Raw genomic sequence first — 23730 nt, 5'->3', positions numbered from 1 at the left:
TGCGCTGGGCAGTGCTCACCTACCTGGGCGCGCACTCGGGACTCCGGGCGCAGAGCTCCGCAGCCCCCACGCTGGCCCCGGGGGTGGAGGGGTGGGAGGACCACTGTGACTCAGGGAGGGAGTCTGGCGGGGGCTTTGCTGCTCCCCCGCCCCGACACACACACACCGGCCCCACGATTGGGCCGAGGCGGTGCCGCAGGTGTGAGGCGCGGGGATGATTTCTAGGAGCTGGGCTCTGTCCGGCCTGAGGATGGAGCTCCGTGGGGCCGGGCTGCAGGAGAGACCGGGGAGGGACCCAGCGCACTGGGGGCGGGCTCGGTGGTCTCCGAGGCCCTTCTGCACACACATGTGTGATTCTGAGTCTAGAACCATATCGGGAGGACGGTGGAGAAGGAAACTAAAAATCAGCCCGGAGACACATTTCTCTCGTACAGTCCGCTGGCACGGAAATGGTTACTAGAGAAAACCCTGACTTCTAAGGGGTCCTCCTTCCATCTCTTCCCGCACCCCACAAAGGCCCTTTCAGACTCTAAAGATGACCCCCTTTAGGAGGAAGCCCTCTGGTAACTGAGTCGAGACTGCCCTGCCCTGTGGTTCTGTCTTTCTGCAGTCCGAGGTATCAGCTGGACTGCCCGTTTCCTTTTCCTTACCCTTCTCTAGGACCCTCTTTGGACACTCTGGCACCGGGCCATTGCATCCTGGTGCCCGCCATGAGGTCCTCGGCGCAGCCCGGCCTGCTGCTGCTGCGATGGCACAGTTTCCCTTGGAGGCTACAGATGCACAAAGCCATCAGGCACCCGGTTAGAACAGGTGTTGGTTCTTGAGGCTGGTATATTGCCGCCTGAGTGTGTGTGCATGCGCGAGGGTTCTGCAAATAAGGCTGGATTGCGTAGTTTTTCATTTTTCTTGTTCCTCTTCCACAAATATAGCGGAAAAAAAATCTTGGGCTTTTTGACATATCGTGGGACTGTTGCCTTCCTCTCCCCCAAATTCCTGACATCCTGCCTCCGAGACGCCATCATCCCTCCTCTTCCGCCAAGTAAACTGGACAATCTGTACGTCTAGAAATCACAAACGTCCCATGCTTTCATCCAGGTATCTCAGTTTGGCTTTCATAACCTCAGGACGGAGCTATTCTGTACCTCTCCGGCTTAATTTTTCTGCCTGTGTGGCTTTAAAAATCCATTTCTTAAGGGCAATTGCTACCTTCATTTCTTTTTTTTTTCTTTTCTTTTCTTTTTTTTTTTTGCGGTACGCGGGTCTCTCACTGTTGTGGCCTCTCCCGTTGCGGAGCACAGGCTCCGGACCCGCAGGCTCAGCGGCCATGGCTCACGGGCCCAGCCGCTCCGCGGCATGTGGGATCTTCCCGGACCGGGGCACGAACCCGTGTCCCCTGCATCGACAGGCGGACTCCCAACCACTGCGCCGCCAGGGAAGCACGCTGCCTTCATTTCTATTCATCCTCTCCTGCTTCATGAATAAAAGGACCAGTCATTGCTCCCATCTTTTCTTTTCATGCTTTCGTGATGAAGGGCTTTCTTCACATGTTCCCTTCCCCCCCGAAGAAATCAATAAGCTTGTCATCTATAGTATGGTCTTTATTATAACCAAGATTAGAGATATCATCTGATGTTTTAAGTTGGGTTCTTATTGTGATCCTGTTTGCGTACTCTTGCCCCCAAAAGACGTGGTTTGTATTCTGAAGCAAAGACCCTTACATTTCAGTACACCATCATTTTAAATCCCAAAGTCTTTTTTTAAAATAATATTTATTTATTGCTTATCATATTCTAGTAGGATCTTAGGTTTAGTTTTTTTTTTTTAACATCTTTATTGGAGTATAATTGCTTTACAGAGTGTGTTAGTTTCTGCTTTGTAACAAAGTGAATCAGCTATACATATACATTATATCCCCATATCTCTTCCCTCCTGCGTCTCCCTCCCTCCCACCCTCATTATCCCCACCCACCCACCCCCCACCCCCTCTAGGTGGTCACAAAGCACCTAGCAGATCTCCCTGTGCTATGTGGCTGCTTCCCACTAGCTATCGTAAACCCCAAAGTCTTTTTTCCTTCTTCTACAACTTGGAAGTTGCCCTACCTGTGAAAATGTGTGGTCTTATGTAAGCAAAATACTGAACATTATTATTAATTAACCTTTTAAGGGGACGGGCTATGAAGAGCCGTGAGTTTCAGTTTCTTCCAGCTTCTAGCCAGTTGGTGTGAGGTATTGGATTGAATTGGCACAGAGTTAGCACAGACGGGCAGAGAAACGGCTCAGAACACAGTCTTCCTTTGATGCTTCCCAAACTGAAAGGAAGGCTTGGTGGTGGTGGATATGAAGCAGCAAGAGAAGAATGCAGTAGGGTTTTTTTTATTGGTCCATGGAGGAGAAAAGAGAGAGAGAAGATAAAAGAAAGAGGCGAGGGTAAGGAGAAAAAAATAGCTTTGGCTGAGAGGAAACTATATAGGAAAGAAATGCAAAACTTTCAAGACACTAACGTTTTGTACAGTTGGAAGTAATGAAATATTCAAAATCAACTTAAGAGCACGTGCAACTGTTATTTAAGGAGAGGTGCCACATATACAAAATAAACAAGAGAAGGGATTTTTAAAAAAGCATAATATGCATGATACACTTAGAATTGAAGTTCTGTAGCTCCTAGAGGTTCCTCCCAGACAGGCATTTTAGGACTAATCCCTTTCTCACCCACCATCCCTCCCCCAACACAGTGTTTTTGGACAAAGCAGGCATCTCTCTGTTCACCAGGCATCTATGTTGAGACATGCAGTTTTCTTTTACAGCACATTCTTTTCATGGCAAGCAGGATTGCACTCTAAATAAAAAGTCAGATTAGTGGAGTTTATGCATCCTTTGTCTTGTGCATTAATGAGCTGGCCTACTCTCCACCAGTTCTAGGAATAATGATTCCATGCGGATTGCAGTCTAGACAGTGCTTTCTTGGAGAAAAGGTAGGACCAGTTAAAACATCTAAAAACTACAGCTTCTTGGGTGGGAGGGCAAATGCTGATCAGGGATGCTGTAGGGCCAGGCGTATATCTAAGCCCTTTCTGGGGTGCACACACAAATTCATTTTTAAGTAATTCACAGTACCTTAGGAAAGAGTGTCCTGAGCTAACCTTCATCTTTTATTCATGGTGCCCCTCATTTCCACGGTTGATGTTAACACAGATAAGATAAAAGGAGGAAAATGAACCAGGTACAAATGAACTCACTAAGCATTGGCTGCAAATGAAGGAAAGTAAAAGCTGAAAGGTCTCCAGATTCAATTAAAGGTGCAATAGGCACCCTGTGTCCAATTATTCCTCCCTGGTAACTGGAATGGAGCTTTCTTCTCCCGTCCAGCTAGCTAATTTTCAGGCTCCCCTTTCGACTGAGCTGTGCCACCAGGAAAGAAATATTTGCATCAAACAATCCTATGCTTAATAGCCAAATCCATTTGCAAATGAAGCTGTGTGAATTGTAGCCGCAGAAGCTGGGCTGTCCGTTGGAGAAGGAGGTGCCTGGAGTTTTCCACGTTGCCAGTAACTCAACATGGCCTCTTCCTGTGGCCTTGATGGGGTTTGGCGCCGTGGCTCACGGGTAATCCTGCTGCCTGCCGCCTGCACACCCCATCGACATAGCTCTCTGGAAACGCTGATTCGCAAAGGATGTACACGGCTTTCATAAAAATGGCAGCCACAGACCAATGGGACTGTAGCTGGTCACATTTTCAATAACGCTATTGATCAGATGTCTGTCCTTTGCTAGAAAACCTTCCAAGCTCTCTTGAGTTCAAAGCAGCCACTTTTCAGGTGAAGTTACTTTCACCTTGGGAAACCCATTGAGTTGAAAGGTTAAAAAAAAGGGCACTTTCCAAGCAAGAAAATGAAACTTTTAAAACTTTAAATTGAGCGAGGTGAGGCTGAAAGACAAGCTGACTCTGAAAACACCTTAGGGGCTCAGGAAAGGGCTCAGTTAATGAGACCGGCTTTGGAAGACGTTTCTGGCAAGCAGTGAACTCGAGAGGCCCTTTGTTCGATGCTGTGTTGGGTGCAGTGAAGCGGTTTGTGTGCTGGGAGTGGTGAGGGCGAGTTTGTCCTGCTCTTTTCTGATCATTTATACATATGTTCCTCCCTTTACATGCAGCTCACTGGAGCCCCTAATCCAAAAGATATTCAGATTTACAGTGTTCGGCACTTTCCCCCTAAGTAGTAGATTCTGGATGTATTTCCTAAAAGGAGACAGGAGGTCTCCCTTTCCTTTTTCCCCTGACGCAGTTACTTGGTGTAGGATGATTATCTTTTCAAAGTGAAGAAACCTCAAAGATTCTCTTAGGGGGTAGCATCCAATGACGATTTTACCTGAAATGCTCCCCTTGTGTTTTCTTTCTTCCCACCTGAAAGCATGTTAGTAGCCACGCCATAAGTCTGATCAAATGTGAGAATTGTGTAGACTGGATTTATAAAACTACGGACAGCTTTCTTAGGCCATCCGTGTTAAATCTGTACATTTTCTTTACTCCCGCTGGATGTACAGTACTTGAGCTGTGGTTCCTTTTGGACAGGGTTCTCCTTGGACACCAGCAGTTTTCATTTGGATTTTGATATTTTAATGGGCCAGAAATAACTCTGGATTTAAAAGGCCTTCTCTCTTCTGCCTCTTCCTATTGTCTTTTTCCCATTCTTCGTCCTCCAACCTACTTTTCACCGATTATTCTGTCTCATGAATAGACATGAAGGCATATCCGGACTGTTGTCGGCTACAATGAATGTGTGTCTTTTAAGCATTTAGACTTTGTCTGAAGCTTCTTGGAAACTAGTGGGCGACTCCGTTTTCTTCCATCTACCCCACTTGCCTCTGGATTGCAGGCTTGTAAATTTTCTCGTGTGAACAGTAATGGAATAGTAATTGCTTTTAAGGCATGCTACAAAAGCAGAATAGAAGAACCGAAGTCGACGGCCTTATTTATTAACTATTCCAGGTGCTACTCAAGTAGTGGGGTTTTTTTGGTACAGAATTCAATAATCTTCAGAGATATCTCTTCAGACCTCTTGGACTCTGATGAAATATTTGCGTGGTCTGCATAAATTAAGATAACATTATTTATCTTTGATTTGCAGTGCTGTTGAAGCATGCCATTCAAGTTTTGCGTAGTTATCAAATTCTCCCCTGAAACAAATAAAATCGTCATACCAATCCCTAGGTAGGTAGGTAGGCTGCTAAGTAGGTAGGTTTAGATTTCCAGTTCATAGAAATAAACTAAGATAATCCATTGTTCGTACCAGGTCATTTTTGGGGACAACTTTAAATAAATGTGTAAGATACCCTTTACCATGGATACAAGCAAAATGAGCACTTACTGTGGGCCACGAACCATATTTAGGGTTTTACGTGTATTAGCTCATTTGATCCTCACATCAGCCCCTGAGGCAGGATCTAGTATGGCCCCCATTCTCCACCATCCTAATGCTAATGTTTAGGCATGAACACAGTTCTTTGGTGAGTGCAGGGACTTTTAAAAATACAGCCTGAATCTAATATAGTCGTTACCCTGATCGCTAAAATCAGCGTCCCCCGTTTACAGAAGAGCTGAAGTAGCAGGAAGTGGCTTACAAGGTCATGGAGCTGTTCCAAGACAGGATGGGGGGCCCAGTGCCCCGGTTCTGGAGCCTGCCGTCTGACGCCCTGCAACCCATCCCACTAACGTGTATAGTCAGGTGGGCGCGTGTCATTGTGACAAATAAAGCATCCGATCAGCCGGAGTCCTCTGATACCATTCTAGCTTCTGCCATACTTGAACTCAGGTCTATCTTCTTTTCTGAGCATTTATATTAATTATTTTGTATTGAGATCTAGTTGATTTACTATGTTGTGTTCATCTCAGGTGTACAGCAAAGTGATTCAGTTTTAGATATGGGTCTGTCTTCTGGGCTGTTGTCAACTTCTAATGTTCTCTCTTGACCTTTTCTTCCTGATGTAATTTGATCTTATGAAAATTTTACCTCCTCCCTGTCTCACTAAGAGACCGTTTGATTTTTAGATTATTTTTTCAAGCCAGGTGAAAACTGCCAAGTTAGTGCGTAACCTGTAGTCTTATATGCTCTTGAACTGTATATTCCTGGGAACAGGTAAGAATTGATTTCTGCAAGAAGATAAAACATTAATTTTTTTTCCTCAGTTGATATGTGTACATCAGCAATGGTCTCTGCTGGGCGTGTACCCTGTCAGGGCAGACAGATCGGAGGGAAGAATAATTTTCAGGATAGAATGATGATGGGGGGTGATGCTGGATTGTTCCAGGCGGGCTCAGTGGTTTACCATCAGGACAGAGGAGTGGGGCTGAGGACCTCAGCCAGTCTGAGCTGCAGCTGGTGTGGGTGACACACCCCTGCCAGTTGCTTCCTCCCATGGGCGCCGGGGCAGCTCCCCCCACCCCCGGAGCACAAGATGAGCTTGTAGGAACCTTTGAGGTGGTCATTATACTGACCACTGCTGGCCCGCACTCACAGATTCACCAGACAACTCCCTTGTGGGTAGGAGGTTTGTTAATGGTCTGATTCTTCTGATACTAGAAATTTCCCTGGATTAAAAACAAAATTAGTAAATCCTGAGCTGAGTCTCTTTGCATCCTAGGAAAACCTTGAGGATGGCTGTTCTTTACCAAAAGTCAGATTATTTGGTCTTTTTCCCCAAATAACTAAAAACTCGGTTGTTTTTGCCCCCCCATCTCCTCCATCAGTGGAAAGAGAACTTTAGACTGTATGTGAGTTATGTGCAGGATCTAAGACCGTCGTTCCTGCCGCCCAAATGGTGGGTATTTGTCAATTGTCTCTTCATCTCTCTAATGAAAGCTGCATGTGCTAAATGCTGAATGTTCACCATTAACTGGGTTTTCCCTGATCTAAGTGTATTTTAGCAGTAATAGGGTATCACTGTGCCAGATTCCTTGTGCCTACTTGGGCTTAATTAAACATGACCATGTTCAGAAGATATTTGAACGTACTGAATTCGTATCCTCCTCCACTTAACAGATGTTAATTGAGCACCTACTACGTGCCGGGCGCTGTGTTAGTTACTGCAGGGCAGAACACCGCTGTGAACGCAGAGCGTCCCTGCCCTCTGAGATTGAGCATCTGGACCACATCTGCACACTAAGATCAGTGCCTGTTGAGAGAAACGCAGGTGCCTGGGTGGGTAAAGCAGAGGCCCCTGATGGAGCTGTGGGTTGTAGGAGGGAGTGACATGTGAGCTGACACCTAAAGGAGGAGGGCCGGCTGGGGCATGGGGCAGGGAGGAAAGAGCCCTCCAGGCAGAGAAAGCCATGCTCACCAACAGTCTGTGAATTTGGAAAGTGTGGACACAGCAGTGTGAGGGACATGCCTTTACTTTTTTACATCTGCTTTTCAGATCCCCCATCAGGCAAAGCTTTGACCTTTACGTTCTTAATTAGAACTTGGATTAGGTGGGTGGTAAATTAATAGAAAAAAATGTAGATATATATATTTGTCCATCTAGTTGTACCAAGGAGTTGTAGACAGTTGTGATTCATTGTGGCAGCTAACGTCACTTTATGTAACGGAGTGCAGCATGTGTGTTGCAGTTCACCGTCTCTCCCGCTAGAATATAAACTCCGTGAGGGTAGGAATTTTCTTCTGTTCACTGCTGTGTCTCTAGTGTCTGGCATTTAGTAAATGCTCACTCAAAACTGAGTGGATTGTAGGAAGCTTTGGAGCTGAGGGACTCTGTTCCCTCCCGAAGGAGGCTGTTCCTGGAAAGGGGCCCCCACACAGAGACTGTCAGTCAGATCACAGCCTTGAAGCCTGTGTGTGGGGCTAGGGTTACACTGAGCCCTTTAAGTAGTAACTGGAAGAAAAATTGGCCCCTGCCCTGACTCTGAGAGCTTTCAGTGCTAAGGAGAGGGGGAGAGAGACCCGTGAACATTAGTGTGTAGCCAGGCGTCCCTGTGGATGCCTTGAGGGCTAGGGGAGGGGTGTGGAGCCCGCAGGGGGTGTGCCCGCTTCCCACGTGTGAGGCTGGAGGCTGGTGGGGGGCTCGAGCGGGAGCTTGGGGGTTAAACAGCCCCACGTTCAAGTCCAGCTTCACCGCCCAGAGGTCATGGGACATAGGCGAGGGTTGCCTGCCCTCCTACGATGGCCCCCAGTACTGAACAGAGGTGCCTTATAAACATTTTTTTAACATCTTTATTGGAGTATAATTGCTTTACAATGGCGTGTTAGTTTCTGCTTTATAACAAAGTGAATCAGTTATACATATACATATGTTCCCATATCCCCTCCCTCTTGCGTCTCCCTCCCTCCCACCCTCCCTATGCCACTCCTCTAGGTGGTCACAAAGCACCGAGCTGATCTCCCTATGCTATGTGGCTGCTTCCCACTAGCTATCTATTTTACATTTGGTAGTGTATATATGTCCATGCCACTCTCACACTTTGTCCCAGCTTACCCTTCCCCCTCCCCATATCCTCGAGTCCATTCTCTAGTAGGTCTGCGTCTCCATTCCCGTCTTACCCCTAGGTTCTTCATGACCTTTTTTTTTTCTTCTTAGATTCTATATATATGTGTTAGCATACGGTATTTGTCTTTCTCCTTCTGACTTACTTCACTCTGTATGACAGACTCTAGGTCCAACCACCTCACTACAAATAACTCAACTTCGTTTCTTTTTATGGCTGAGTAATATTCCATTGTATATATGTGCCACATCTTCTTTATCCATTCATCCAATGATGGGCACTTAGGGTGCTTCCATAAACATTCTTTTCCCCTGCTTCCCTGCGGTGGCTGCCCGGGTGACGGGTCTCCCGCAGAGCTGCGCTGTCCCACTTGGGTAGCTGCCTCTGAGCCCTCTGCTCCTGAAATCTGGACAGAGTTTCTGGAGGTCTGGAGGGGAGGAGGGGGTAGAAGTGCTTGATTTTTCCAAGTTAGTCTGTATCTGGGGGAACTGGGAAATTGGGGATCTGAATTACACCGCTGGGTTAGGACGGTGATTAGCGAGACAGGAGTTAAAGAGAGCTTGTCGATAAAGGGTCCTGGAGGAGGTGAGATGGGAGAGGGTAGAAAGCAGCTTAAGGAGGTTTTAGGCTGGGAGGATGTAGAAGGATGTCCTCCTGCGGGTCAGGAGGTGTGGGGCTGGCTGGGGAGTGTGTGCAAGGTCACAGGTTGGCGTGCCTGGGTCTCAGAGCAGGGCATACACGCAACTTCCTGCAGTTCCTGGGCATGTGTGTTAGTTACGGTTGGGGCCCCAGCCTCTGGCGTGGACCTAGGGTGTTGTACATGATAGGTTCTTTCTGGCATGAATGAACGAAACAAAGAGGCCACATGTTACAAAGGAGGACGCAGCTTAATAGGAATGAAATGAATCCACTTTTCAGGCACGTGATTAGAAGCAATAGCTTGATTTTTTAAGGGTCGTCTGCTGGGTGGGAAGGTTAGCTGTATCGGGCTCCCCAGCACCTATTGACAGAGGAAGCAGGGAGGATCGACTGGACAGGCTTTCCCTGTGCCCAGGCCCCTCCAGCCTTGGCTGGAACACTGAGGGGCATCAGCCGCCTGGCACTTACGGGGAGGTTCACCCCGAGCTGCTTTCTGGTTTTTCAAATGTTGCTTAAATTTTCATAAATAAAAACATTTTATAGCCCATTTCCTGCCATCCTGGGGAAGACGTAGCCGTTGGAGTGGGGGGTGCGTGCGTGCGTGTGTCCCCATCTGTCCGTCCGCAGGTCCCTGGGCACCTTCTGGGCTGTATGGGTGCAGATGGCGCTCTCCTCTCCCTGTTCTTTCTTCACAGAGTCTGTGCCATGCAGGTTAGTCTCTCACCAGACGTGTGGTCTCACCCAGGGGTCTCTGATATTTTCTGTTCGTATAACTCCTAAAAGAATTCGGTAAAATTACATTCCCTCTAGGATATTTTCAAATTGATGTCTACATTTTAAAAATCATTTAAAATCGCTGCAAAGCACGTGATTTCCAGTGTATTATAGTGGATCACTCTGTTGTACATCTGAAACTAATAATAATGCAAATCAACTATACTTCAATAAAAAAAGGTCTCTGTAGGATTGAGTTAACATTACAATTAGGAGGTGTAAACAAGTCATCAAAACAACATAAATGTTACAGAGTTGGATAATTAATTAAGTATAAAAGCTACATTTCTCGGAACTTGATTTCTTACTGAAATAGATGAAGCATTTTGTTGCTGTTGATACATACTTTGTATCATTGTTGAGTGTTGCTTATTGCTAGAAGGAGGTGGGGTTTAGCAGAAGTTTGGTTGCCATTGGGTCACCCTTGTTTAGATGACGAAGTAAATAAGGTGGAAAGCATTTTCTTCTTGCAGAGTTCTTCACGTTTTTGAACCCTCAAGTTCTAAGCCGAAAGTCATGTTGATCTCTTAGCAAAAATGATTTTAATAATCTATTGATGACATTCGTTCAATTTTGTTGAAAAAAATCATGTCGAAACATTCTGTCTTCTAAAAGGACTTATTACCCATTCATTAGAGAGGTTAGTTTTCTTCATAAGACAGCAGTATTTCTAACTGCCTTTGTTTGGTCCTGGAGCATATTTAATATGATCCAGGATGGATATGAAGCTGGAGCAGGCCAACTGGGACAAGGATGGATGAAAGGCAGGAACTGCCCCTCCATCCAAGGAGATTTAGGGGAGCATATGGAGGGTGGCCCAGGGGTTGAGAACGTGTCCCCTTAAAGGTATCTGTGCTCACATGGTCCATGAGAGTCTTCGTAGATGCCCGAGGCCCAGGCACCCCCAGCCTGAAAACTGCTGTTTTGGTAGAAGGAGCATTAAGTTAGGAACTGGAAACTGTGGGCTCCAGGCCCGGCCGAGCCAAAGCCCTCGGCCCTCAGCCCTCGTGACCGCAGGGGTGTTGACCCTTTGCTGTGTGCTAGGCCCCATGTTAGGCGTTGAGATGTTTAATTCTCCTCATGTGTCTAAGGAACCAGGGTGTCCTTTTTACAAATGAAGAGAAGCCTTACTATTCAGCTTCCTCACGGGCCTGGGGGTGACGTGTACAGTTGTAGGGACTCCGTGAGGGGATACATGTGTCACGTAGGTCAGAAGGGCAGCTTCCCAGCCCACCTGGACATCTGCTATCCCGGGGGTCTGGCCCCAGGAGCTGGGGAGAGGCTGCAGAAGACACGATGCCCCAGCGCCCCCTGCTGCCATGCCTGCACAGCCCCAGCAGTCGGCCGACGGGGTCCACGTGTGGACACGTTATCATCTAGATAAACTCGATGTTGCAAGACTAAAATGCGTGTCCTTCTTAAAGGTCAAGTGACAGTTTGGGGATATTTTTGTAACTTTGAAAAGTTCCTCCACTGCATCTGTTCACGCTGGCGAAAGTGCTCGAGGCGTCGTTGGGAAGTCTCTCTGCCAGGGGAGCTGCAGCCTCGCTTTGCAGAGAAGCCCGGGTTCCCACTTTGCAGAGAGCTGGGGCGTGGGGCTCTTGCTAATTGCCTTTGATCCCTGCTGGGCATACTCAAAAGACAGGTTTTATGCTCTTTACCTGTTCTGGTCTTGCCTTTCCCCTCTGTTTAGGGATTTTAAAAAGATTTAAAAACAGAAACATAATAAGAACCTGCTGTATGGCACAGGGAACTCTACTCAACACTCTGACATGGCCTGTATGGAAACAATCTAAAAAAGGGTGGATATATGTACATGTATAACTGGTTCACTTTGCTGTACACCTGAAACTAACACAACACTGTACATCAACAATACTCCAAGAAAAATTCATTTTAAATAATTTTTTTAAAACCCCCAAAGCATTAATATAAAGTCGTGTTGACAATGCTTGTGGTGTCTATGGGTGATGACTTGTGGTTTTACGGCACTCCAGAGTTTGCTCTGAAAACCAGTTGATGGTCCTGTAGATTAAAATATAGGCATTCATTTGGTTGCTCTTGGAAATCCGGTGACATTTAAAAGCAAACACCTATTCTCTGTTTCTTGTTATGTCTCTCTTCCCTCCTTGTCAAGGGCCGTGGGGCAGAAACAAAAGTTGAGTATGCGTATTAGAATTTTTATTATGGTAAAATATGTAGAGCGTGAAGTTTACCATTTTAACCGTCTTTAAGTGTGCAGATCCGTGGCATTTGAGTACAGCCACTCTGTTGTGCAATCATCACCTCTGTCCATCTCCAGAACTTTTTCGTCATCCAAACTGAAACTCTGTACCCTTTAAACAATAACTCCCCAATGGCCCTCCCTTCCAGCCCCTCATAACCTATAATCTACTTTCTGTCTCTATGAACTGGGCTATCCCAGGTACCTCCTATGAGGTAGAATCATGCAATATCTGTCCCTCGGGGTCTGGCTTATTTCACTTTACGTAATGTCTTCAAAGTTGATCCACATCGTAGCACGCATCAAAATTCCATTCCTTTTTAAGGTTGAAAACTATCCCGTTGTAGGTACGGACAATATTTTGTTTATCCATTCAACCACCAACAGATACTGGGTTGTTTCCACCTTTTGGCTATTGCGAACGCATCTTTGAACGTTGGTATACAAATATGTGTTTGAGTGTCTGCTTTCAATGCTTTTATGTGTACATATGCAGAAGTGGAAACTATGGTAATTCTGTGTCTAAATTTTTGAGGAACTGCCATACTGTTTTTCCAGCTGTTGTTTATTTTTTATAATAGACAACCTAAGGAATGTGAAGTGATATCTCATGGCTTTGATTTATATTTCCCTAGTGATGAGTGATGCTGACCATTTTTTTCTTGCGCTTGTACTATTTGTATATCTTTTCTGGAGAAATGTCTATTCGTGTCCTTTGCCCATTTTGGAATTAGGTTTGTTTGTTTTTGTTGAGTTTTAGGAGTTCTTTATATATTCTGGATATTAGTCCTATATCAGATATGTGATTTGCAAATATGTTCTCCCATTATGAGAGTTGCTTTTTTATTCTGTTGATAGTGTCCTAAAGTTTTAAATTTTGATGGAGTTCAGCTTATCTATTTTTTTATTTTGTTGCCTGTGCTTTTGGTATCATGACCAAAAAAATTGTTGCCAAATTCAATGTCATGAAGCCTTCCCCCTGTGTTTTCTTCTAATAGTTGCAAAATTTTAGCTCTTTTGTTTAGGTAATTAATGTTGATTCATTTTGAGTTAATTTTTGTACACAATATTACATGGTATCTTTTGCATGTGGATATCTAGTTTTTCCCAGCCCCATTTGTTGAAAGGACTGTCCTTTCCCCATTGAATGGTATTGGCACCCTTGCTAAAAGTCATTTGACCGTATATATGTGACCGTTTATTTCTAAGCCCTTTATTCTACTCCCCTAGTCGATATGTCTGTCTTTATGCCAGTTCCATACTATTTCGGTTACTGTTGATTTCAAGTAAGTTTTAAAATCAGGAAGTATGGGTCCTGCAGCTTTCTTTTTCAAGATTTTTTGGACTATTTGGATTCCCTTACGATTCCATTTGATTTTAGGATGGATTTTTCTATTTCTGCAAATATCACCGGAGTTTTGATGGGGATTGCATTAAATGTGCAGATTGCTTTGGGTAGTATTGGTATCTTGACAATATTAAGTCTGTGAATCCATAAACATGAGACATCATTCCATTTATTTATGCCTTCTCTAATTTCTTGCAGCAGTGTTTTATAGTTTTCAGTGTACAAATATTTTGCTTCCTTGGTTAGGATTCTTTTTTTTTTTTTTTTTTTTACATCTTTATTGGAGTATAATTGCTTTACAATGGCGTGTTAGTTTCCGCTTTATAACAAAGTGAATCAGTTATACATATACGTATGTTCCCATATCTCTTCCCTCTTGCATCTCCCTCTATCCCACCCCTCTAGGTGGTCACAAACCACCTAGCTGATCTCCCTGTGCTATGTGGCTGCTTCCCACTAGCTATCTACCTTACGTTTGGTACTGTGTATATGTCCATGCCACTCTCTCGCTTTGTCACAGCTTACCCTTCCCCCTCCCCACATCCTCAAGTCCATTCTCTAGTAGGTCTGTGTCTTTATTCCTGTCTTACCCCTAGGCTCTTCATGACATTTTTTTCCTTAAATTCCATATATATGTGTTAGGATACGGTATTTGTCTTTCTCTTTCTGACTTACTTCACTCTGTATGACAGACTCTAGGTCCATCCACCTCATTACAGATACCTCAATTTCGTTTCTTTTTATGGCTCAGTAATATTCCATTGTATATATGTGCCACATCTTCTTTATCCATTCATCTGATGATGGTCACTTAGGTTGTTTCCATCTCCGGGCTATTATAAATAGAGCTGCAATGAACAATTTGGTACATGACTCTGTTTGAATTATGGTTTTCTCAGGGTATATGCCCAGTAGTGGGATTGCTGGGTCATATGGTAGTTCTATTTTTAGTTTTTTAAGGAACCTCCATACTGTTCTCCATAGTGGCTGTACCAACTCACATTCCCACCAGCAGTGCAAGAGTGTTCCCTTTTCTCCACGCCCTCTCCAGCATTTATTGTTTCTAGATTTTTTGATAATGGCCATTCTGACTGGTATGAGGTGATATCTCGTAGTTTTGATTTGCATTTCTCTAATGATTAATGATGTTGAGCATTCTTTCACGTGTTTGTTGGCAATCTGTATATCTTCTTTGGAGAAATGTCTGTTTAGGTCTTCTGCCCATTTTTGGATTGGGTTGTTTGTTTTTTTGTTATTGAGCTGCATGAGTTGCTTATAAATTTTGGAGATTAATCCTTTGTCAGTTGCTTCATTTGCAAATATTTTCTCCCATTCTGAGGGTTGTCTTTTGGTCTTGCTTATAGTTTCCTTTGCTGTGCAAAAGCTTTGAAGTTTCATTAGGTCCCATTTGTTTATTTTTGTTTTTAATTTCCATTTCTCTAGGAGGTGGGTCAAAAAGGATCTTGCTGTGATTTATGTCATAGAGTGTTCTGCCTATGTTGTCCTCTAAGAGTTTGATAGTTTCTGGCCTTACATTTAGGTCTTTAATCCATTTTGAGTTTATTTTTGTGTATGGTGTTAGGGAGTGATCTAATCTCATACTTTTACATGTACCTGTCCAGTTTTCCCAGCACCACATATTGAAGTACTGTCCTTTCTCCACTGTACATTCCTGCCTCCTTTATCAAAGATAAGGTGACCATATGTGCGTGGGTTTATCTCTGGGCTTTCTATCCTGTTCCATTGATCTCTCTTTCTGTTTTTGTGCCAGTACCGTACTATCTTGATTACTGTAGCTTTGTAGTATAGTCTGAAGTCAGGGAGCCTGATTCCTCCAACTCCATTTTTCGTTCTCAAGATTCCTTTGGCTATTCGGGGTCTTTTGTGTTTCCATACAAATTGTGAAAATTTTTGTTCTAGTTCTGTGAAAAATGCCAGTGGTAGTTTGATAGGGATTGCATTGAATCTGTAGATTGCTTTGGGTAGTAGAGTCATTTTCACAATGTTGATTCTTCCAATCCAAGAACATGGTATATCTCTCCATCTATTTTTTTTCCTTTCTTTTTTTTTTTTTGTGGTACACGGGCCTCTCACTGTTGTGGCCTCTCCCGTTGCAGAGCACAGGCTCCAGACGAGCAGTCTCAGCGGCGATGGGTTACAGGCCCAGCCGCTCCGCGGCATGTGGGCTTCTCCCAGACTGGGGCACAAACCCATATCCCCTGCATTGGCAGGCGGACTCTCAACCACTGCCCCACCAGGGAAGCCCTCTCTCCATCTATTTGTATCATCTTTAATTTCTTTCATCAGTGTCTTATAGTTTTCTGCTTACAGGTATTTTGTCTCCTTAGGTAGGTTTATTCCTAGATATTTTATTCTTTTTGTTGCCATGGTAAATGGGAGTGTTTTCTTGATTTCACTTTCAGATTTTTCATCATCAGTGTGTAGGAATGCCAGAGATTTCTGTGCATTAATTTTGTATCCTGCTACTTTACCTAATTCATTGCGTAGCTCTAGTAGTTTTCCGGTAGCATCTTTAGGATTCTCTATGTATAGTATCATATCATCTGCAAACAGTGACAGCTTTACTTCTTCTTTTCCGATTTGGATTCCTTTTATTTCCTTTTCTTCTCTGATTGCTGTGGCTAAAACTTCCAAAACTATGTTGAATAAGAGTGGTGAGAGTGGGCAACCTTGTCTTGTTCCTGATCTTAGTGGAAATGGTTTCAGTTTTTCACCATTGAGGATGATGTTGGCTGTGGGTCTCTCATATATGGCCTTTATTATGTTGAGGAAAGTTCCCTCTATGCCTACTTTCTGCAGGGTTTTTATCATAAATGGGTGTTGAATTTTGTCGAAAGCTTTCTCTGCATCTATTGAGATGATCATATGGTTTTTCTCCTTCAATTTGTTAATATGGTGTATCACGTTGATTGATTTGCGTATACTGAAGAATCCTTGCATTCCTGGAATAAACCCCACTTGATCATGGTGTATGATCCTTTTAATGTGCTGTTGGATTCTGTTTGCTAGTATTTTGTTGAGGATTTTTGCATCTATGTTCATCAGTGATATTGGCCTGTAGTTTTCTTTCTTTGTAACATCCTTGAATGGTTTTGGTATCAGGGTGATAGTGGCCTCCGAGAATGAGTTTGGGAGTGTTCCTCCCTCTGCTATATTTTGGAAGAGTTTGAGAAGGATAGGTGTTAGCTCTTCTGTAAATGTTTGATAGAATTTGCCTGTGAAGCCATCTGGTCCTGGGCTTTTGTTTGTTGGAAGATTTTTAATCACAGTTTCAATTTCAGTGCTTGTGATTGGTCTGTTCATATTTTCTATTTCTCCTGATTCAGTCTTGGCAGGTTGTGCATTTCTAAGAATTTGTGCATTTCTTCCAGGTTGTCCATTTAATTGGCATAGAGTTGCTTGTAGTAATCTCTCATGATCTTTTTTATTTCTGCAGTGTCAGTTGTTACTTCTCCTTTTTCATTTCTAATTCTATTGATTTGAGTCTTCTCCCTTTTTTTCTTGATGAGTCTGGCTAATGGTTTATCTATTTTGTTTATCTTCTCAAAGAACCAGCTTTTAGTTTTATTGATCTTTGCTATCATTTCCTTCATTTCTTTTTCATTTATTTCTGATCTGATATTTATGATTTCTTTCCTTCTGCTAACTTTGGGGTTTTTTAGTTCTTCTTTCTCTAATTGCTTTAGGTGCAAGGTTAGGTTGTTTGTTTGAGATGTTTCCTGTTTCTTAAGGTAGGATTGTATTGCTATAAGCTTCCCTCTTAGAACTGCTTTTGCTGCATCCCATAGGTTTTGGGTCGTCATGTCTACATTGTCATTTGTGTCTAGTTATTTTTTAATTTCCTCTTTGATTTCTTCAGTGATCACTTCGTTATTAAGTAGTGTATTGTTTAGCCTCCATGTGTTTGTATTTTTTACAGATCTTTTCCTGTAATTGATATCTAGTCTCATAGCATTGTGGTCAGAAAAGATACTTGATACAATTTCAATTTTCTTAAATTTACCAAGGCTTGATTTGTGACCCAAGATATGATCTATCCTGAAGAATGTTGCATGACCACTTGAGAAAAATGTGTATTCTGTTGTTTTTGGATGGAATGTTCTATAAATATCAATTAAGTCCATCTTGTTTGATGTTTCCTTTAAAGCTTGTGTTTCCTTGTTTATTTTCATTTTGGATGATCTGTCCATTGGTGAAAGTGGGGTGTTAAAGTCCCCTACTATGAATGTGTTACTGTCGATTTCCCCTTTTATGGCTATTAGTATTTGCTTTATGTATTGAGGTGCTCCTGTGTTGGGTGCATAAATATTTACAATTGTTATATCTTATTCTTGGATTGATCCCTTGATCACTATGTAATGTCCTTCTTTGTCTCTTCTAATAGTCTTTATTTTAAAGTCTATTTTGTCTGATATGAGAATTGCTACTCCAGCTTTCTTTTGGTTTCCATTTGCATGGAATATCTTTTTCCATCCCCTTACTTTCAGTCTGTATGTGTCTCTAGGTCTGAAGTGGGTCTCTTGTATACAGCTTATATATGGGTCTTGTTTTTGTATCCATTCAGCCAATCTGTGTCTTTTGGTGGGAGCATTTAGTCCATTTACATTTAATGTAAGTAATGTAACTTACATTAAATGTAAGTTACATTAAATGTAAGTAACTTACATTTAATGTAAGTTAAATGTAATGTAACTTACATTAAATGTAAGTTACATTAAATGTAAGTCCATTTACATCACATATCGATACATTTATCGATATGTATGTTCCTATTCCCATTTTCTTAATTGTTTTGGGTTCGTTATCGTAGGTCTTTTCCTTCTCTTGTGTTTCTTGCCTAGAGAAGTTCCTTCAGCTTTTGTTGTAAAGCTGGTTTGGTGGTGCTGAACTCTCTCAGCTTTTGCTTGTCTGTAAAGGTTTTAATTTCTCCATCAAATCTGAATGAGATCCTTGCTGGGTAGAGTAATCTTGTTTGCAGGTTTTTCTCCTTCATCACTTTAAATATGTCCTGCCACTCCCTTCTGGTTTTCAGAGTTTCTGCTGAAAGATCAGCTGTTAACCTTATGGGGATTCCCTTGTGTGTTATTTGTTGTTTTTCTCTTGCTGCTTTTAATTTGTTTTCTTTGTATTTAATTTTTGACAGTTTGATTAATATGTGTCTTGGCATATTTCTCCTTGGATTTACCCTATAAAGGACTCTCTGTGCTTCCTGGACTTGATTAACTATTTCCTTTCCCATATTAGGGAAGTTTTCAACTATAATCTCTTCAAGTATTTTCTCAGTCCCTTTCTTTTTCTCTTCTTCTTCCGGAACCCCTATAATTCGAATGTTGGTGCGTTTAATGTTGTCCCAGAGGTCTCTGAGACCGTCCTCAGTTCTTTTCATTCTTTTTTCTTTATTCTGCTCTGCAGTAGTTATTTCCACTATTTTATCTTCCAGGTCACTTATCCGTTCTTCTGCCTCAGTTATTCTGCTATTAATCCCATCTAGAGTATGTTTAATTTCATTTATTGTGTTGTTCATCATTGCTTGTTTCATCTTTAGTTCTTCTAGGTCCTTGTTAAATGTTTCTTGCATTTTGTCTATTCTATTTCCAAGATTTTGGATCACCTTTACTATCATTATTCTGAATTCTTTTTCAGGTAGACTGCCTATTTCCTCTTCATTTATTAGGTCTGGTGGGTTTTTATCTTGCTCCTTCATCTGCTGTGTGTTTTTCTGTCTTCTCATTTTGCTTATCTTACTGTGTTTGGGGTTTCCTTTTTGCAGGCTGCAGGTTTGTAGTTCCCGTTGTTTTTGGTGTCTGTCCCCAGTGGCTGAAGTTGGTTCAGTGGGTTGTGTAGGCTTCCTGGTGGAGGGGACTAGTGCCTGTGTTCTGGTGAATGAAGCTGTATCTTGTCTCTCTGGTGGGCAGGTCCACAACTGGTGGTGTGTTTTGGGGTGTGTGTGGCCTTATTATGATTTTAGGCAGCCTCTCTGCTAATGGGTGGGGTTGTGTTCCTGTCTTGCTAGTTGTTTGGCATAGGATGTCCAGCACTGTAGCTTGCTGGTCGTTGAGTGAAGCTGGGTGCTGGCGTTGAGATGGAGATCTCTGGGAGATTTTCGCCATTTGATATTACGCGGAGCTGAGAGGTCTCTTGTGGATCAGTGTCCTGGAGTTGGCTCTCCCACCTCAGAGGCACAGCACTGACTCCTGGCTGCAGCACCAAGAGCCTTTCATCCACACGGCTCAGGAGAAAAAGTAGAAAGAAAGAGAGAAAGAATGAAAGAAAGGAGTGAGGGAGGGAAGGAGGAAGGAAGGAAGGAGGGAAGGAGGGAAAGAAAGAAAGAAGATAAAATAAAGTAAGATAAAATAAAATAGTTATTAAAATAAAAATAATTATTAAGAAAAAAAATTTTTTAAGAAAAAAAAACGGACGTATAGAACCCTAGGACAAATGGTGAAAGCAATGCTATACAGACGAAATCTCACACAGAAGCATACACATACACACTCACAGAAAGAGGAAAAGGGGAAAAAATCATAAATCTTGCTCTCAAAGTCCACCTCCTCAATTTGGGATAATTCGTTGTCTATTCAGGTATTCCACAGATGCAGGTACATCAAGTTGACTGTGGAGCTTTAATCCGCTGCTTCTGAGGCTGCTGGGAGAGATTTCCCTTTCTCTTCTTTGTTCACACAGTTCCCGGGGCTCAGCTTCGGATTTAGCCCCGCCTCTGCGTGTAGGTCGCTGGAGGGCATCTGTTCTTAGCTCAGACAGGACGGGGTTAAAGGAGCCACTGATTCGGGGGCTCCGGCTCACTCACGCCTGGGGTAGGGAGGGGCACGGAGTGCGGGGCGAGCCTGCGGCGGCAGAGGCCGGCGTGATGTTGCACCAGCGTGGGGCGCGCCGTGCGTTCTCCCAGGAGAGTTTTTCCTGGATCCCGGGACCTTGGCAGTGGCAGGCTGCACAGGTTCCTGGGAGGCGGGCGTGGATAGTGACCTGTGCTCGCACACAGGCTTCTTGGTGGCAGCAGCAGCCTTAGCGTCTCCCGCCCGTCTCTGGGGTCCGCGCTTTTAGCCGCGGCTCACGCCCGTCTCTGGAGCTCATTTAAGCAGCGCTCTGAATCCCCTCTCCTCGCGCACCAGGAAACAAAGACGCAAGAAAAAGTCTCTTGCCTCTTCGGCAGGTCCAGACTTTTACCCGGACTCCCTCCCGGCCAGCCGTGGTGCACTAACCCCTTCAGGCTGTGTTCACGTCGCCAACCCCAGTCCTCTCCCTGCGCTCGCACCGAAGCCCGAGCCTCAGCTCGCAGCCCCACCCGTCCCGGAGGGTGAGCAGACAAGCCTCTCGGGCTGGTGAGTGCTGGTCGGCACTGATCCTCTGTGCGGGAATCTCCCCGCTTTGCCCTCCGCACCCTTGTGGCTGCGCTCTCCTCCGCGGTCCCGAAGCTTCCCCCTTCCGCCTCCCGCAGTCTCCGCCCGCGAAGGGGCTCCTAGTGTGTGGAAACCTTTCCTCCTTCACAGCTCCCTCGCACTGGTGCAGGTCCCGTCCCTATTCTCTTGTCTCTGTTTTTTCTTTTTTCTTTTCCCCTACCCAGGTACGTGGGGGGTTTCTTGCCTTTTGGGAGGTCGGAGGTCTTCTGCCAGTGTTCAGTAGGTGTTCTGTAGGAGTTGTTCCACGTGTAGATGTATTTCTGGTGTATCTGTGGGGAGGAAGGTGATCTCCGGGTCTTCCTCTTCTGCCATCTTCCCCTCGTCTCAGGATTATTCTTAATTATTTTGTTCTTTTCGGTGTTACCTTTTAGGGGTTTTAATAAGTTAGTTTTGGTCTCTGTCCTATATCTGAAAAATATTATCATATGCTACTACTAGAACTAGAAAATCCACGACTGAGGGAAACTTAAGGCGCACGGAGCAACATAAGTAGATCTTAAAAATATGGTACAGCATAGAAAAAATGGTTAAAAAAATCTATTCCACAATGCTATTTTTTAATGTATATTTAAAATACAGCACACAAAGTATTACTCATTTCATGAGGACACACACAAATAAAATAATTCAAGATTTTCTGAGTTGTGTTCTGTGGAACAGTGGTATCTGGTGAGACATTTCTAGGCATGATTTTAAACGCCTTGATTCTTGTTCATATTCATATTCAGGGCTGACCTTAAACATGCATCAGAGATTAAACTTGTACATCCTGAAACACAGAAGGAAGGGCACCCTTTAATCCAGGCCTGGATTTGTGGAGTTTACTTGGTGCAGTTTTTCCTAGAAAATAGGTGTCTTTTTTTTGTTAAACATGTAGGAAAAGGGTTTCCCTGGTGACAGGTCCCAGTGTCTAAGCCAAGGTTGGTGAATCTCTGCCCCTGAGCAACATGGGATGATGGTGATGATGACGGCGACAGCAGACATCAGTACAGCACTTATCTATGTACCAGAGTCATAAGAGCTTTACACTTTTAACTCATTTACTCTTACAAACAGCCCTATGAGATGTTGCTAAAATGTAATCATACCCACTTATATATATGGAAACAGACACAAAGAGCCCTACTCACGTGTCTGCTACCACACAGCTAATTAGTGGTGAAACTGAGATTTGAATGCTGAGGGCAGGGGGTCACAGCTCGAGCTTTTCACTTTGCTTTTTCTCTGTTGCCTGTCTCGAATTCACTTATTTTTTGTTTGTTTCGTTTTGCCCTTTTATTTCCTCCCTTCCTTTATTTTTATTTTTTGTTTTTTTTTTTTTTTTGCGGTACGCAGGCCTCTCACTGTTGTGGCCTCTCCCGTTGCGGAGCAACAGGCTCCAGACGCGCAGGCTCATTGTCCATGGCTCACGGGCGCAGCCACTCCGTGGCACGAACCCGTGTCCCCTTCATTGGCAGGCGGACTCTCAACCACTGCGCCACCAGGGAAGCCCGCTTCCTTTATTTTTGATTTAATTTTTCTTCTTTTAAAAAAATTATTGAAATGAAAAGTTAGATCTTTAATTTTTCTATCTTCTTTTCTAATATATGCGTAAAGCTATACACTTCACTCTAAACAGTGCATCCCACAAATTTTGACTCTGTGCTTTCGTATTGTTCATTTCAAATATTTTCTAGTTTCTACTGATTTATTTTTCATATCTTTCTATAATTTTATTAAATCATTCAAAGTATGTTACTTAATTTCTGAATACTTAGTTTTTTATTGTCTTTGGTTTTGGTTGCTAGTTCAATGCTTTGTGGTCTGAAAACATAGTCTAGTTTCACTCAATTGAAATTTATTGTGATTTGCTTTATATTCCAGCATATGGCTGTCTGGGGGCATGTTCCATGTGTGCCTCAAAAGAATGTGTATTCTGCTGTTGTTGAGCATAGGGTTTTATAGATGTCAGTTAGTTGAATGCTGCTTAAATTCTCTGTATCCCTACTGACATTTAGGGAGCTTTCTCTGTCAAACACAAAGTGAACTGTGTTAAAATTTCTCACTATGATAGTGAATTTTTCTTTCTCCTTTTCAACTTACTTATTTTCTTCTGCATGTATTTTGAAGCTACGTTATTTGGTCCACACACCTTCAGATTTGTTATTTTTTTCTTGAAGAATTGATGCTTTCATCATTATGAAATGACCCTCATTATCTCTGGTAATCTCTTTGTCTTGAAAGCTACTTTATCTGATACTAATATAACCACGATAGCCTTCATATGCATGCTGTCTGCATGGTATTCCTTTTTCCATCCTTTAATTTCATCCTATCTCTGTTCTTTTAAAGTGTGTCTGTTGTAAATAGCATAATGTTGGTTCTTGCTTCTTTATCCATTTTGCTTTTCTGTTACTCTTCTCCCAAGTTAAAGACCTAACACACGTGCTACAAGTAATGAAGTCCGCGCTCCACAACAAGAGAAGCCCGTGCTCTGCAACAAGAGAAGCCACCACAATGAGAAGCCCGTGCACCGCAACGAAGAGTAGCCCCCGCTCACCGCAACTAGAGAAAGCCCGCTCGCAGCAACAAAGACCCTACACAGCCAAAAATAAATAAATAAAATAAATAAATTTATTTTAAAAAGACTTAGCATGGGGCTTCCCTGGTGGCACAGTGGTTGAGAGTCCGCCTGCCGATGCAGGGGACGCGGGTTCATGCCCCGGTCCGGGAAGATCCCACATGGCGCGGACCGGCTGGGCCCGTGAGCCATGGCCGCTGAGCCTGCGTGTCCGGAGCCTGTGCTCCGCAACGGGAGAGGCCACAACAGCGAGAGGCCCGCGTACCGCAA

At 43.6% G+C, this 23730-nt stretch overlaps 1 protein-coding gene across 2 annotated transcripts in view; it reads left to right on the top strand.

Moving 5' to 3' along the window:
- B3GAT2 (beta-1,3-glucuronyltransferase 2) overlaps nt 1–23730 on the top strand; it is a 78606-nt gene that overhangs the window by 677 nt on the left and 54199 nt on the right. The gene's annotated exons all lie outside the window — the stretch shown is intronic.

This window comes from Monodon monoceros, unplaced genomic scaffold, assembly GCF_005190385.1.
Source record: "Monodon monoceros isolate NGI ecotype Baffin Bay Population unplaced genomic scaffold, NGI_Narwhal_1 Super_Scaffold_15, whole genome shotgun sequence".
Classification (NCBI taxonomy): Eukaryota; Metazoa; Chordata; class Mammalia; order Artiodactyla; family Monodontidae; genus Monodon; species Monodon monoceros.
Note: the sequence above shows the minus strand (reverse complement) of the source record. Positions and strands in the feature narration are given on the sequence as shown.